The 16,134-nt window shown below is 39.0% G+C and overlaps 1 long non-coding RNA gene across 1 annotated transcript; it reads right to left on the reverse strand.

The window, feature by feature from the left end:
* Positions 1-1,020: 1,020 nt before the first annotated feature.
* Positions 1,021-15,865, reverse strand: LOC309646706. Its single transcript, XR_014255546.1, has 2 exons — positions 10,047-15,865; positions 1,021-9,420 (listed from the first exon to the last, which is right to left on the reverse strand). It is a non-coding gene; the product is annotated as an uncharacterized lncRNA (long non-coding RNA).
* Between the last annotated feature and the right edge of the window lie 269 nt (positions 15,866-16,134).

Raw genomic sequence — 16,134 nt, forward strand, 5'->3', positions numbered from 1 at the left:
GGAAGCTTCGGAGCCACAGAGGAGAGCACGGCAACAGGGGTGCAGAGGGCAAAGCGGAGAGATTCCCACACAGAGGATCGCTGCTGACCAGCACTCACCAGCCCGAGAGGCTTGTCTGCTCACCCGCCGGGGCAGGCGGGGTCTGGGAGCTGAGGCTCGGGCTTCGGTCGGATCCCAGGGAAAGGACTGGGGTTGGCTGCGAGAACAGAGCCTGAAGGGGGCTAGTGCGCCACGGCTAGCCAGGAGGGAGTCCGGGAAAAAGTCTGGAGCTGCCGAAGACTCAAGAGACCATTGTTTCAGGGTGTGCAAGGAGAGGGGATTCAGAGCACCACCTAAACGAGCTCCAGAGACGGGTGAGAGCCGCGGCTACCAGCGTGCACACCAGAGATGGGCATGAAACTCAAAGGCTGCTGTTGCAGCCACCAAGAAGCCTGTGTGCAAGCACAGGTCACTATCCATACCTCCGCTCCCGGGAGCCTGTGCAGCCCGCCACTGCCAGGGTCCCGTGATCCAGGGACAACTTCCCCGGGAAAACGCACGGCGCACCTCAGGCTGGTGCAACGTCACACCGGCCTCTGAGGCCGCAGGTTCGCCCCGCGTTCTATACCCGTCCCTCCCCCTGGCCTGAGTGAGCCAGAGCCCCCTAATCAGCCGTTCCTTTAACCCCCTCCTGTCTGGGTGAAGAACAGACGCCAGAGGGCGACCTACACACAGAGGCGGGGCCAAATCCAAACCTGAAACACAGGAGTTGTGTGAATAAAGAAGAGAAAGAGAAATTTCTCCCAGCAGCCTCAGGAGCAGCAGATTAAATCTCCACAATGAACTTGATGTACCCTGCATCTGTGGAATACCTGAATAGACAACGAATCATCCCAAAATTGAGACAGTGGACTTTGGGAGCAACTGTAGACTTGGGGTTTGCTGTATGCGACTGACCAGTTTCTAATTTTTATGTTTATCTTCGTTTTTAGCGCTTGTTATCATTGGTGGATTTGTTTATTGGTTTGGTTGCTCTCTTTTTTTTTCTCTTTTTTAATTACTTTTTTATTTTAATAATATATTTTTTAATTTTTTATTGTAATAACTTTATTTTATTTTATTTTATTTTTCTCTCTTCTTTTCTCTCCCTTTTCTTCTGAGCCATGTGGTTGACAGGGTCTTGGTGGCTGGCCGGCTGTCAGGCTTGAGCCTCTGAGGTAGGACAGCCGACTTCAAGACACTGGACCGCCAGAGACCTCCCGGCCCCACATAATATCAATCGGCAGGAGCTCTCCCAGAGATCGCATCTCAACGCTAAGACCCAGCTCCACTAATGACCAGCAAGCTCCGGTGCCAGACACCCCATGCCAAACTACCAAGACAGGAACACAACCCCACCCACTAGCAGAGAGGCTGCCTAAAATCATAATAAGGTCACAGACAACCCAAAACACACCAGCGGACGTGGTCCTGCCCACCAGAAAGACAAGATCCAGCCTCATCCACCAGAACACAGGCACCAGTCCCCTCCAACAGGAAGCCTACAAAACCCACTGAACTAACCTTGCCCACTGGGGGCAGACACCAAAAACAACGGGAATTACAAACCTGCAGCCTGTGAATAGGAGATCCAAACCACAGTAAGTTAAACAAAATGATACGACAGAGAAATACACAGCAGATGAAGGAGCAAGGTAAAAACCCATCAGACCAAACAAATGAAGAGGAAATACGCAGTCTACCTGAAAAAGAATTCAGAGTAATGATAGTAAAGATGATCCAAAATCTTGGAAATAGAATGGAGACAATACAAGAAATATTTAATAAGGACCTAGAAGAACTAAAGAGCAAACAAACAATGATGAACAACACAATAAATGAAACTAAAAATTCTCTAGAAGGAATCAATAGCAGAATAACTGAGGCAGGAGGAACGGATAAGTGACCTGGAAGATAAAATAATGGAAATAACTACCACAGAGCAGAATAAAGAAAAAAGAATAAAAAGAATTGAGGACAGTCTCAGAGACCTCTGGGACAAAATTAAACACACCAACATGCAAATTATAGGGGTCCCAGAAAAAGAAGAGAAAAAGAAAGGGACTGAGAAAATATTTGAAGAGATGACAGTTGAAAACTTCCCTAATATGGGAAAAGAAATGGTCAGTCAAGTCCAGGAAGTGCAGAGAGTCCCATACAGGATAAATCCAAGGAGAAACACGCCAAGACACATATTAATCAAACTATCAAAAATTAAATACAAAGAAAAAATATTCAAAGCAGCAAGGGAAAAGCAACAAATAACAAACAAGGGAATCCCCGTAAAGTTAACAGCTAATCTTTCAGCAGAAACTCTGCAAGCCAGAAGGGAGTGGCAGGATATATTTACAGTGATGAAAGGGAAAAACCTACAACCAAGATTACTCTACCCAGCAAGGATCTCATTCAGATTCGACGGAGAAATTAAAAGCTTTACAGAGAAGCAAAAGCTAAGAGAATTCAGCACCACCAAACCAGCTCTAAAACAAAGGCTACAGGAATTTCTCTAGGCAGGAAACACAAGAGAAGGAAAAGACCTACAAAAACAAACCCAAAACAATTAAGAAAATGGTAATAGGAACATACATATCAATAACTACCTTAAATGTAAATGGATTAAATGTTGTCCAACCAAAAGACATAGACTGGCTGAATGGATACAAAAACAAGACCCATATATATGCTGTCTACAAGAGACCCACTTCAGACCTAGGGACACATACAGACTGAAAGTGATGAGATGGAAAAAGATACTTCATGCAAATGGAAATCAAAAGAAAGCTGTGGTAGCAATTCTCATATCAGACAAAATAGACTTGAAAAAAAAGACTATTAAAAGAGACAAAGAAGGACACTACATAATGATCAAGGGATCAATCCAAGAAGAAGATATAAGAATTGTAAATATTTATGCACCCAACATACGAGCACCTCAATACATAACGCAAATGCTAAGAGCCATAAAAGGGGAAATCGACAGTAACACAATAATAATAGGGGACTTTAGCACCCCACTTTCACCAATTGGCAGATTAACCAAAATGAAAATAAATAACGAAACACAAGCTTTAAATGACACATTAAACAAGATGGATTTAATTGATATTTATAGGACAGTCCATCCAAAAACAAGAGAATACACTTTCTTCTCAACTGTTCATGGAACATTCTCCAGGATAGATCATATCTTGGGTCACAAATCACGCCTTGGTAAATATAAGAAAACTGAAATCATATCAAGTATCTTTTCTGACCACAACACTATGAGACTAGGTATCAATTACAGGAAAAAATCTGTAAAAAATACAGACACATGGAGGCTATACAATATACTACTAAAAAACCAAGAGATCACTGAAGAAATCAAAGATGAAATCAAAAAATACTTAGAAACAAATGACAATGAAAACACAATGACCCAAAACCTATGGGATGCACCAAAAACAGTTCTAAGAGGGAAGTTAATAGCAATACAATCCTACCTCAAGAAACAAGAAAAATCTCAAATAAACAACCTAACCTTATACCTAAAGCAATCAGAAAAAGAAGAATCAAAAAACCCCAAAGTCAGCAGAAGGAAAGAAATCATAAAGATCAGATCAGAAATCAGTGAAAAAGAAATGAAGGAAAGATAGCAAACATCAATAAAACTAAAAGCTGGTTCTTTGAGGAGATAAACAAAATTGATAAACTATTACCAGTTCATCAAGAAAAAAAGGGAGAAGACTCAGATCAACAGAATTAAAATGAAAAAGGAGGAGTAACAACTGACACTGCAAAACTACAAAGGCTCATGAGAGATTACTACAGGCAACTATACGCCAATAAAATGGACAACCTGGAAGAAATGGACAAATTCTTAGAAAAGCACAACTTTCCGAGGCTGAACCAGAAAGAAATAGAAAATAAAAACAGACTAAACACAAGCACTGAAATTGAAACTGTGATTAAAAATCTTCCAACAAACAAAAGCCCAGGGCCAGATGGCTTCACAGGCGAATTCTATCAACCATTTAGAGAAGAGCTAACACCTATCCTTCTCAAACTCTTCCAAAATATAGCAGAGGGAGGAACATTCCCAAACTCATTCTATGAGGCCACCATCACCCTGATACCAAAACCAGACAAGGATGTCACAAAAAAAGACAACTACAGGCCAATATCACTGATGAACATAGATACAAAAATCCTCAACAAAATACTAGCAAACAGAATCCAACAGCACATTTAAAGGATCATACACCATGATCAAGTGGGGTTTATTCCAGGAAGGCAAGGATTCTTCAATATACGCAAATCAATCAATGTGATACACCATATTAACAAACTGAAGGATAAAAATCATATGATCATCTCAATAGATTCAGAAAAAGCTTTCAACAAAATTCAACACCCATTTATGATAAAAACTCTCCAGAGAGTAGGCATAGACGGAACTTACCTCAACATAATAAAGGCCATATATGACAAACCCACAGCCAACATCGTTCTCAATGGTGAAAAAAATGAAACCATTTCCACTAAGATCAGGAACAAGACAAGGTTGCCCACTCTCACCACTATTATTCAACATAGTTTTGGAAGTTTTAGCCATAGCCATCAGAGAAGAAAAAGAAATAAAAGGAATCCAAATCAGAAAAGAAGAAGTAAAACTGTCACTGTTTGCAGATGACATGATACTATACATAGAGAATCCTAAAGATGCTATCAGAAAACTACTAGAACTAATCAATGAATTTGGTAAAGTAACAGGATACAAAATTAATGCACAGAAATCTCTTGCATTCCTATACACTAATGATGAAAAATCTGAAAGAGAAATTAAGGAAATACTCCCATTTACCATTGCAACAAAAAGAATAAAATACCTAGGAATAAACATACCTAAGGAGACAAAAGAACTCTATGCAGAAAACTATAAGACACTGATGAAAGAAATTAAAGATGATACAAACAGATGGAGAGATATACCATGTTCTTGGATTAGAAGAATCAACATTGTGAAAATGACTCTACTACACAAAGCAATGTACAGATTCAATGGAATCCCTATCAAACTACCAATGGCATTTTTCACAGAACTAGCACAGAAAATTTCACAATTTGTATGGAAACACAAAAGACCCCGAAGAGCCAAAGCAATCTTGAGAAAGAAAAAATGGAGCTGGAGGAATCAGGCTCTCAGACTTCGGACTATACTACAAAGCTACAGTAATCAAGACAGTATGGTACTGGCACAAAAACAGAAATAAAGATCAATGGAACAGGATAGAAAGCCCAGAGGTAAACCCACGCACATATGGTCACCTTATCTTTTATAAAGGAGGCGAGAATATACAATAGAGAAAAGACAGCCTCTTCAATAAGTGATGCTGGGAAAACTGGGCAGCTACATGTAAAAGAATGAAATTAGAACACTCCCTAACACCATACACAAAAATAAACTCAAAATGCATTAAAGACCTAAATGTAAAGGCAGACACTATCAAACTCTTAGAGGAAAACATAGGCAGAACACTCTATGACATAAATCACAGCAAGATCTTTTTTGACTCACCTCCTAGAGTAATGGAAATAAAAATAAAAACAAACAAATGGGACTTAATTAAATTTAAAAGCTTTTGCACAGCAAAGGAAACCATAAACAAGATGAAAAGACAACCCTCAGAATGGGAGAAAATATTTGCAAACGAAGCAACTGACAAGGGATTAATCTTCAAAATATACAAGCAGCTTGTGCAGCTCAATATCAAAAAAACAAACAACCCAATCCAAAAATGGGCAGAAGACCTAAATAGACATTTCTCCAAAGAAGATATACAGATTACCAACAAACACATAAAAGGATGCTCAACATCACTAATCATTAGAGAAATGCAAATCAAAACTACAATGAGGTATCACCTCACACTGGTCAGAATGGCCATCATCAAAAAATCTGCAAACAATAAATGCTGGAGAGGGTGTGGAGAAAAGGGAACCCTCCTACACTGTTGGTGGGAATGTAAATTGATACAGCCACTATGGAGAACAGTACGGAGGTTCCTTAAAAAACTAAAGATAGAAATACCATATGACCCAGAAATCCCACTACTGGGCATATACCCTGAGAAAACCATAATTCAAAAAAAGTCATGTACCGCAATGTTCACTGCAGCACTATTTACAATAGCCAGGACATGGAAGCAACCTAAGTGTCCATCGACAGATGAATCGATAAAGAAGATGTGGCACATGTATACAATGGAATATTACTCAGCCACAAAAAGAAACAAAATTGAGTTATTTGTAGTGAGGTGGATGGACCTAGAATCTGTCATGCAGAGTGAAGTATGTCAGAAAGAGAAAAACAAATACCGTATACTAACACATATTTATGGAATCTAAGAAAAAAAATTGTTTTGAAGAACCTAGAGGCAGGACAGGAATAAAGATGCAGATATAGAGAATGGACTTAAGGACACGGGGAGGCAGAAGGGTAAGTTGGGATGAAGTGAAAGAGTGGCATGGACATATATACACTACCAAATGTAAAATAGATAGCTAGTGGGAAGCAGCCACATAGCACAGGGAGATCAGCTCGGTGCTTTGTGACCACCTAGAGGGGTGGGATAGGGAGGGTGGGAGGGAGACGCAAGAGGGAGGGGATTTGGGGATATAAGTATACGTATAGCTGATTCACTTTGTTATACAGCAGCAACTAACACAACAATGTAAAGCAATTATACTCCAATAAAGATGTTAAAAAATAATAATAAAATAAAATTTAAATAAATAAATAAATTTATGTTGTGTGCGTGTATGACTACTTAAAGCTAACATCGGATATAAAATGATATTTAAATATTTTATATTTTAATATCTGATATTTAGTAAATAATATTTTAATAAATAAAGGTGAAATATACTTGTATTTTCCATCGGATTGGGAGAATTTTACAGCTTAGTTTGTTAAAAATTTTTAAAAGTGCTACCTTTGGAAAGATGAGTCAACTCACCATACACACAAATAACCCACTGTCAGAGTCAAATCAAACATGCACAAAAGTTAAGTATGTAAAACAGCATAGTAAACTCACTATATTTGCTTTAACCTCTGAGTTAATTAATAATTAATTTCAAAAGATTAATTAATTTCAAAAGATTCATATCATGTATAAGATTAAATAATAATAATGATGATAATAATATCAGTCTTCCTTTACAGAGTGCCTTGTTATATGAAGGGTACTATGCTAAATACTTCACTCATATTGTAATTTCTAATCTTTATGAGGCCCTGTAATAAAAGTATTACTACCCCATTCTAAAGATAAGAAAAGTTGGGCTCAGTACAATTATGTTGGTAGCATAAGGTCACTCAATCAATTAGAAATGGCCCTCAGACTTGAAGCTAGAAATTTCTGATTCCATGGACTGTGCTCATGCAACCCGATACCATAGTACGCCCCCAAAAAACATTTTATAAAGCTCAGGTGCTTCCCTGAGACATTGCTGAAAAACCCGAGGTAGCTGAAAGTCCATTTTATGCCTTCCATGTGTTAGCAACACTATAAAAGTTAAATTCATCGGCATCTGTAATATAAGAACTAATGGGATCAGTATTCTTTGAAAATTATGCTTTTTTTCCAAATGTCACCTTATGTTCCACACATATTTTCAAAAATGAATGTTCAGGTTTTAAACAGGGACTAAACAAAATTGACAATGTAATTTTATCCAGGTACAAAAAAAAAAAAAAAACACATTCTCTTACCTTATGGGTTACTCTACCAGTCAGGCCGTGATAATAATTTACTATTCTGGAATATAGTTATTCTTCCAATTTTGACATAACTGCCATGTTATTTCACTCACATATTCCTCTGTCTATCCCAGTAGCCAGAGGCCATTTTTCATGCTGTTCATTTGCAACAGAAATTACAGGTTTTGATACCACTGCCACATCCTGTGTTTTAACTTTGAAATATATTGTAGCTAACCTCTAATGTGGCTAATCTAGCTCATGATTCAATCTGACTCCAGTTCTGGTTCCCTGAAAGGGCTGCTGCTGACAATAATGCTGCCCTGTGCTTATGCTGAGGAGCTCCTTGGGCTCACATCTCCCCGGCTCAGGTTGAAAGAGCTCCCTAAGTAAATAGCCGTCTGAGGCTCTTCCTATCCCGGTCACCAATTTATTCTATGACCTTGGCACTGCTGAACCTCCTCTCCAAGCATTTTTTTTTACCTAACCATAAATTAGAAAGGCACGGGCATGGTTTTCTTAATTTCTTTCTCCTTTCTGCCATTCATACTCCCACAGACGTGAAGAGACCTTTCCCTGGGCTCAGAGAAGAGCAGGCATCTCACCATCAGCTCCAACTTAGGACCAGGGCTTTCCTTTGGTGCTCACAGAGCACATCTCCGTCATCCAAGATGAGGGGGAGGATGGGGGATAGAAGCAGAAACTGCCCAAGATGGGAAGACACATAGGGTGGGAGATTGGAAGGAACTTAAAGATCACTGGTCTACTGCTCATTTTCCAGAGGCACCAAGAGCTCAAGTTATTTGCTCAAGGTCACTCAATGCGTCCCCAACTAGTTCATTCATACATTCTTTCATCCACCAAGTATCTATTGAGTACCTAATGTGTCCTAGATCCTGTACAGAATTCTGGGGATCTAGAGATAAAGAAGACATGGTCCTGCCCTGGAGAGAGCACATTCTGATGGGAAAGTTAGACAGGTGACTACAGAAGTGTAATAAAGTGTCAGAGGCAGGGTGGCCACACATCCTGGTTGGTCTATGAAAATCCCAGTCAATATCTGTTGTTCCAATTTAACTGTTAGTAGCACTGTCTTTCACTCTCAACAGTGCCTCTGTTTGGATACTTGGATGATAATTAAATAAGCATTTGCTTAGGTTAATTCTCTACTAAATCTTGCGTAAGTGTTGTTTCATGGAGGGGAATGAGTCCGTCATTCTCAATGAGTCTTTACAGTTGTCTTTGAGAACAAAGGAGAAAAGCATCTTTAAGGAGACTTCAGAGGAAAGAGTTTCCTGCTCTGGCTGGGCCCAATTTGATACTTGGATTTGGCTGTTGTCCACAGTCACACAGCTGGTTTGTGACAGAGCCAGGGAGTCAATCTAGCTGTCCTGACTCCCTGTCCAGTGCTCCTGCTATTATGCTTCATCCAACTGACTGCCGAGGATGGGTTCTGGGGACTGAGTAGACCTCACCTAGTAAGACTCCCTGCAGCCTCTACCCAATGGTTCTCATGACCAGCTCTGCCACCGGCTCCTTGCCAGTCTCACCAACACTCCTTCCCAAACATGGCATAAAACATAAGTACATAAAGATAACTCACTTTAACAGACTCCATCCTGCCAGCCATCTCATTGGTTTCCAGTGTCTCGTTGGTGCTGTAGGTAAAATGAAAATAGTCTTGAGGGGTACACTCTAGTCAAGAAATACCTAAGGGCACCAATCAAGATGGCAGAGTTGAAGGACATGAAATTCACCCCCTCCCACAAATACATCAAAACTACAACTACAAATGGAACAATTCTCACAGAACACCTACTGAACACTAGCAGAAAACCTCAAACACCTGAAAGGACAAGAAAGATCTCCACGTAACCAGGTAGGATGAAAGGGGGAAAAAAAAGTAAATCACCTAAATAAGCCAGTACACAGATTTTTTAAAAAAATCAAAAAATTTCTATGAAAGTTATGATAACCATAATGAATAGCAAGAGGATAAACATGAAGATGTAAAAGAGGACATCAAACTCACAAAATGTGGGGGAGGAGAGTAATAAAATGTAGTTTTTTTTCTAGAAAGTGTTTGAGCCTATATGACTACCAGTCTAAAGCAAGTAGATATAAGAAAGGGTTAACATACTTGATAAACAGGGTAACCACAAATCAAAAACATAAAATAGATTCACAAAAACCAAAAAGAAGAGAACATTAGCATAATACAAAGGAAAATCATCAAACCACAAAAGGAAAAACAAAAAGAAAAGAGGAAATATAAAGGAAATACCTAGAAACTCTTGCAAACGCTCCAGTCTTCCAGGGACAAAATGCCACACCCGTTTCCCACCAGATATTGACTCCTCAGCTCCTGGGGCAGCTGGGCTGCAGCCTCAGTTGTTCAGTTCTGCGTGCAAATCAAATATCATTTTCTCGGGGTACCATGATATAAAAAGAGTCAGGAGGCACTGTGTGAAGGACCAAGCCAAGGGGAAAAAGTTTTATGCAAGGCTGCTGCATGCTTATTTGCACATGTTAGGTCTTTATTAGTTATCTGCATTTTTAAGGGAGAACATAAGGATTTATTATTCACTTACTTCTTGTCAGGCACACTTAATTTTATCTTTTTTCACTCCTCAGGGTGTGCACAGAAATACTCCAAGCAGCATCCTGTGGATTTGCTTGTATCTGAAATCCCTAAGATGCATTTCCACCTTGATTTGAGAAAATTACAGCTCACAGCTATCCTCCCTCTACACCTTCTGTTTTCTTCCTCTTCCTGTTCTGTAGAGCAGAGGTTCTTAACCCTGGCTGCACATTAAAATTATCTGGATGGCTTTTTAAAATGTCTGGTGTCCGGGTGTCACCCAAAATTTTGATTGTAAGGTTTGGGGTTTGGCATAAGCATCAATGTTTTTCCAAAAGTCAGCCCCACCTCCCAGGTGGTTCTAATGTACAGCCAGGGTTGGAACCTCTGCAAAAAGACTCTACCTCCTTCCAGAGTGTATACAATCAATTTCTCCACAAAGGTTGATTATTTGAGACAGTACCTGTTGGAGACCCAGAGGAATGCCTGAACAGAGAGGCCACTTTGCAATATAAGAAGACAGCCGCCACCATTAATTGTCCTGAGAATCTTTGCAAGTACTCAAATGGAGACTTAGAAAATCTATATTCCTCCCCCAACCCCCAACACACACACCATTACCAAACGCAGGAGTATGCAGTATAGCCACAGCTTACATGCCTCTAAGTAATAATGTATTGATTTATAGTTTGCACAAATTGTAATAAATGGCATTTTCTGTTATGTGGAGGGTAACGGATTGTTCTGGAGTGAGTACAAGTCCATAACTCATTCGAGGGCTATGCTGAACTAAAGTTCACTATTTACGCAGTTAATCCCCGGTAGTTTAATCCTGAAAATAGGTTTCAGATTGGTATTCAATTTGGTAACCATCTATTATTTTAGTTGAAGCATGATTAACCTGACAGATATAAGAAGAAGCAAGAGAAATGTTTTCAGAGACTCTTCTCCTTTTTCCTCCCTTCCTAACCTCTCGCTGCTCCTCCATGTTGCTCTCCAGGATGGTCATTTCCTGCTCGAGAGGCAGACTGGGAACAAGGAAAGGTTGCTTCAGAAAAAAACTGGCACCGTGTCATTTCCATTGCTGAGCCATGAGTTAAGTGGAACGGCCTGGAGACTGCTGTATTTGCCACATACCATTAGATCATCAGTCTATCAGAAGCGCAATGGAAGTGAGTGACTAAAACTTAAGGCTGCCCCGGAAAGAAAAAAAAAACCTTTCTTAGGTTTGGTTTCCCTCACTTCACAGAGAGATATTTTCTCTTTCCTAGAAACTCTGCCTGTCTTCTCAGGCAGAGATGCAGGAAAACCAAAGGAGAAAAACCCTTGGGCAAGGATCCTGGGAGTAGTCTTCATCCACTCAGAATCTGTAAAATGAAACTTAAGTCTTTCAAAATCAGATAATTCCTACCCTACAGTTTTTGAGAAAAAGCAGTAACCCATTTGTCCTAACAAATGTCTGTGACTTCACTGTACTAAAAGATTCTCAATGACAAGCTCTTCTAACTTTTCTATATTTAAGACATAGCCAAGCAGGTGCTACTGGCTCAACTAACATTAAAAGAGTCAAGACCTTTACAAATTAGCTTTACAGAAAGAGCATAACATAATCAGGACTAAGTCTACATTCAAGAATCCATGATGCCCTAGACATTCTTCTCAGATTCCATATACAGATGAAAAACTTAAGTTAAACCATGCACCTACAGAGACATAACATAATGATAAATGTGTTAGTTCATCAAGAAGACAAAACAATTTTAAAATGTGTATGTGTCTAGCAACAGAACTTCAAAGTACATGAAGCAAAAACTGGCAGAACGAAAAGGAGAAATAGGAAAATCCACAATTATACCTGGAGACTTTGACACTCTTCTTTCTGTAGATAGAACTAGCAGGTAGAAGATCAGCAAGGATATAGAACTGAACTACACCATCAACCAACTGGATCTAGTTGTGTGTAGAACTCCACCCAATAGCAGCTGATAATCTATCCAAAAATGTCTTCAAAAATAGACTTTTTTCCCCCAAGTTCGCAGGGAACATTCACCAAGATAGAAAACACTCTGGGTGTTTTTACATCCCTTAATGATAAAATCTCTCGACAAACTAGGAACAGAAGGAAATTTCCTTAACCTGATAACAGGATGTATAAGAAACTGAGAGCTAACATTACACTTAATGATGAAAGATTGAGTACTTTTCTTCTTAGATCAGGAACAAGAACAAGAGAAGGATGTGCACTCTTATTGTTCCTATTCAACACTATCCTGGAAGTCCCAGCCAGTGCAGTAATGCAAGAAAAAGAAATAAAGGGCATACAGATTGGAAAGAGAGAAATAAAACTCTTTCTAGTCACAGATGAAATACATAATTATGCAAATAGAAAATCTCAAGGAACCAACAGAAACTCCTAAAATTAATAAGTGAATTTATCAAGGTCACAGGCTGCAAGATTAATACTCAAAAACTGATCCTATTTCTGTATACTACCAATGTAAAATTGGAAAACAAAAAAATTTAAATACCATTTATAACAACTCCAAAAAATAAAATACTTAGGAATAAATTTAACAAAACACTTAAGGTGTCTTTACACTAGAAACTACAAAATGATGATAAGACAAATCAGAGAAGACCAAAATAAATAGTCATACCATGTTCATGGATTGGAAGACTCAACATAGAAAGATGTCAATTCTCCTCAGATTAAATTATAGATTTAAGTCAATTCTAATCAAAATCTCAGCAGGATTTTTTTTTACATATAGACAAGTTGACTTTTAAAATCTATATAGTAAGGCAAAGGAATTAGAACAGCTAAAACAATTTTGAAAAAGAAGAATAAAGAAAGAGGAATATGTTACACAGATTTTATGATTCACTATAAAGCCACGATAAGCAACAGAGTATGGTATTGGTGAAAGGATTAAAGGATTATATCAATGGGAAAAAAGGGAGAGTTCAGAAATAGACTCACACAAATATGGTCTGTTCTAACAAAGGTGCAGAAACATTTCAATGAAAAAATAAAAAGTCTTTTCAACAAATGATCTTGGAACAATTGAGCATCTATGAGCAAAAAATTTAAAAACACAAGTTTATTCACATGTTATCCAAAAATTAACTCAAAATAGATTATAGATCTAAATAAAATGTAAAGCTATAAAACTTCCAGGAGAAACTCTTTATGGCCTGGACATAGGCAAAGAGCCCTAAAGTATGACACCAAAAGCACTATGCATTTTTTTTTAATGATAAATTTGTTTTCATCAAAATTAAAATATTTTCTTTGTGAAAGACACTTTTAAGAGGATAAAAGACAAATAACAGACTGGAAGAAAATATTTATAAGTCATATATATCTGACAAGGGACTTGTATCCTGAATACATAAAGAATTCTCAAAACTTACTAAGAAAACAATTCATTTTTTTAAAATAGGCAAAATGAACAGACATTTCACCAAAATGAACAGAAGATATAAAAATGGCAAATGAGCATACAAAAAAGATGCTCAACATCATTAGCCATTAGGAAAATTCAAATTAAAACCATAATTTAATTCAAAGTAAAACTCACTTATTAGAATCGTTAAAATAAAAAATACTGACAATATCAAGAGCTGAATAGGATACAGAATAACTAGAACACTCATGTTACTGGCGGGAGTGCAAATTGTGCAGTTTGACAGTTTCTTATAAAGTTAGTACACTCATCCTGGGCATTTTCCCTATAGAAATGAGAGCTATATTCACACAACAACCTGTGCAGAAAAGTTGAGAGCAGTATAACTACCAAAAACTGGAAAGAACACAAGTGTCCATCAACCGGTAAATAGATAAACTGTTGGTACATCTGTACAATGAAATAGAAAAACAAAAAGGAATAATAAAAGGATCAATAAAAAGAAACATGCAATAACTTGGATGAATTGCAAAGGGAGTATGCTACATTAAAGAAACCAGTTTTAAAAGATTACATACTGTAAAATTCCATTTTATGACATTTTCAAAAAGACAAAAATTATAGAGATGGATAACAAATCAATGGTTGCCAGGTTACAGGTGGGAGGAGGATGTCATTTTTAAGGGATAACACAAGCAAGTTGTCTGGGGTAATGGATCTCCACCCTGTCCTAACTGTGGCAATGCTTACATGCATCTATACATGTGTTAAAAATCAAAGAATTGTACACCAAGAAAAGTCAATGTTCTTTGTCAATTTAAAATTAATTTAAAAGCTTGCACCTATGAATGGCAATGTATATATTAAATGCCAAATACAGAATGTCTTAAACTTTCCTTCTTGAAAGGCAACACAAGCAACTGAAGAACAACAATTATGTTAGTATCTCCCACAAAACCTGAATTCCATAAACCATTGAGCTTTTTTCTAACTCCTTGCTAACCGTCAAATTTGGCTACAGAGAAGAGAGGCTGTGTGTCAGACTTTGCTTTTTGGTGGAAAGCCCCAAGTGGTCTAAATGCTGAGTTGCTAGGCCTTACCATGCAGGCCTAGGTTAAGAGGCTGCATAGAGGCTGGCACATGCAAGACCCAAACGCCTCTTTTGAAATCGTAAAGCTCTAAAAGAGATATTCACAAACTTTTAACAGTGAATCATGACTAGGTCTGAATCAGCTTATGATGCATTTCTCTTGCGGCAACTAAATAAATGAGAGTTAGAAAAACGGGAAAGACCAGGGAAAGATAATTATGAAGCATTGAGTATTCAGGAAAGCAGAGATGAGTAGAATTCTGCAGCCAAAATAATCAGACAGTAGGAAGAAAAAATGGGCAGAAGACTTGAACAAACGCTTCACAAAAAATTCAAACGGCCAAGAAATACGTGAAATAGTACTAAACCTCATCAGTCATCAGGGAAATGCAGATTAAAACCGCAAAGAGATACCACTGCACGCTCCCAAATTTTTCAAAATGAAAAAAGCAAACTCCAAGGGTTGGCAAAGGTGTAAAGTAACCAGAACTCTCCTCACTTCTAGTGGGGAGTATATATTGGTATAATCACTTTGGAAACACATTTGACATTATCGACTAAAGCTGAAACATGCATATCCTGTGACTTGGCAATCTCCTTCCTGGGGATATACACCCAACAATAATGTGCTCGTATGTTCACCAAAATACATGTACTAGAATGTTCGTAGTGATTCTACCCACAATAGCCCTGTATTCATTTCCTATTACTTCCGTAACAAATTACCATGAATTTCATGGGTTAAAACACCACCAATGTACTATCTACTTCTAGGGCAGAAGTCTACAGGGGTCTTCTGGCGTAAAAAAATCAAGGCGTCAAGCTCTGGAGAAGTTAAGGGTAAGTCTGTTGCCTTGCCTTTTCCAGCTTCCAGAGGCCAACTGCCATCCTTAGATTGCACCTTCAAAACACATCTTCAAAATGTATCCCAGGCGTGACCACGGAGGCCTGGCGAGCCGCAGCGAGCTGAGAATATGAAGCTCCAGGCGCGAGGCACCTGCCGCCCAGTGACCGCGGTGGCTGCCGGGAAGCGCCACAGCGTAGGGTCGCGCGGGGCGCCGCTCTGACTGACCTTTCACCTGCGCCCGGCGGAGGGGGGCGGGGGCGGGGCAGGAGGGGGCGGGGACAAGGGCGGAAGCCAGGGCGGAGGCAGCAGCGGCTGCAGCGGGCGGGCGGGGCGCAGGCAAACCCTCAGCTCCGGCTCTGTTAAAAAGAAAGAAATGCGTCCCACTCCGACCTTCGCTTCCATCTTTGCATCTCCTCTCTGATATGCCTCCCCTGCCTCCCGCTTATA

Source organism: Balaenoptera physalus (genome assembly GCF_965194825.1).
Source record: "Balaenoptera physalus genome assembly, chromosome: 17".
In the NCBI taxonomy this organism is placed as follows: domain Eukaryota; kingdom Metazoa; phylum Chordata; class Mammalia; order Artiodactyla; family Balaenopteridae; genus Balaenoptera; species Balaenoptera physalus.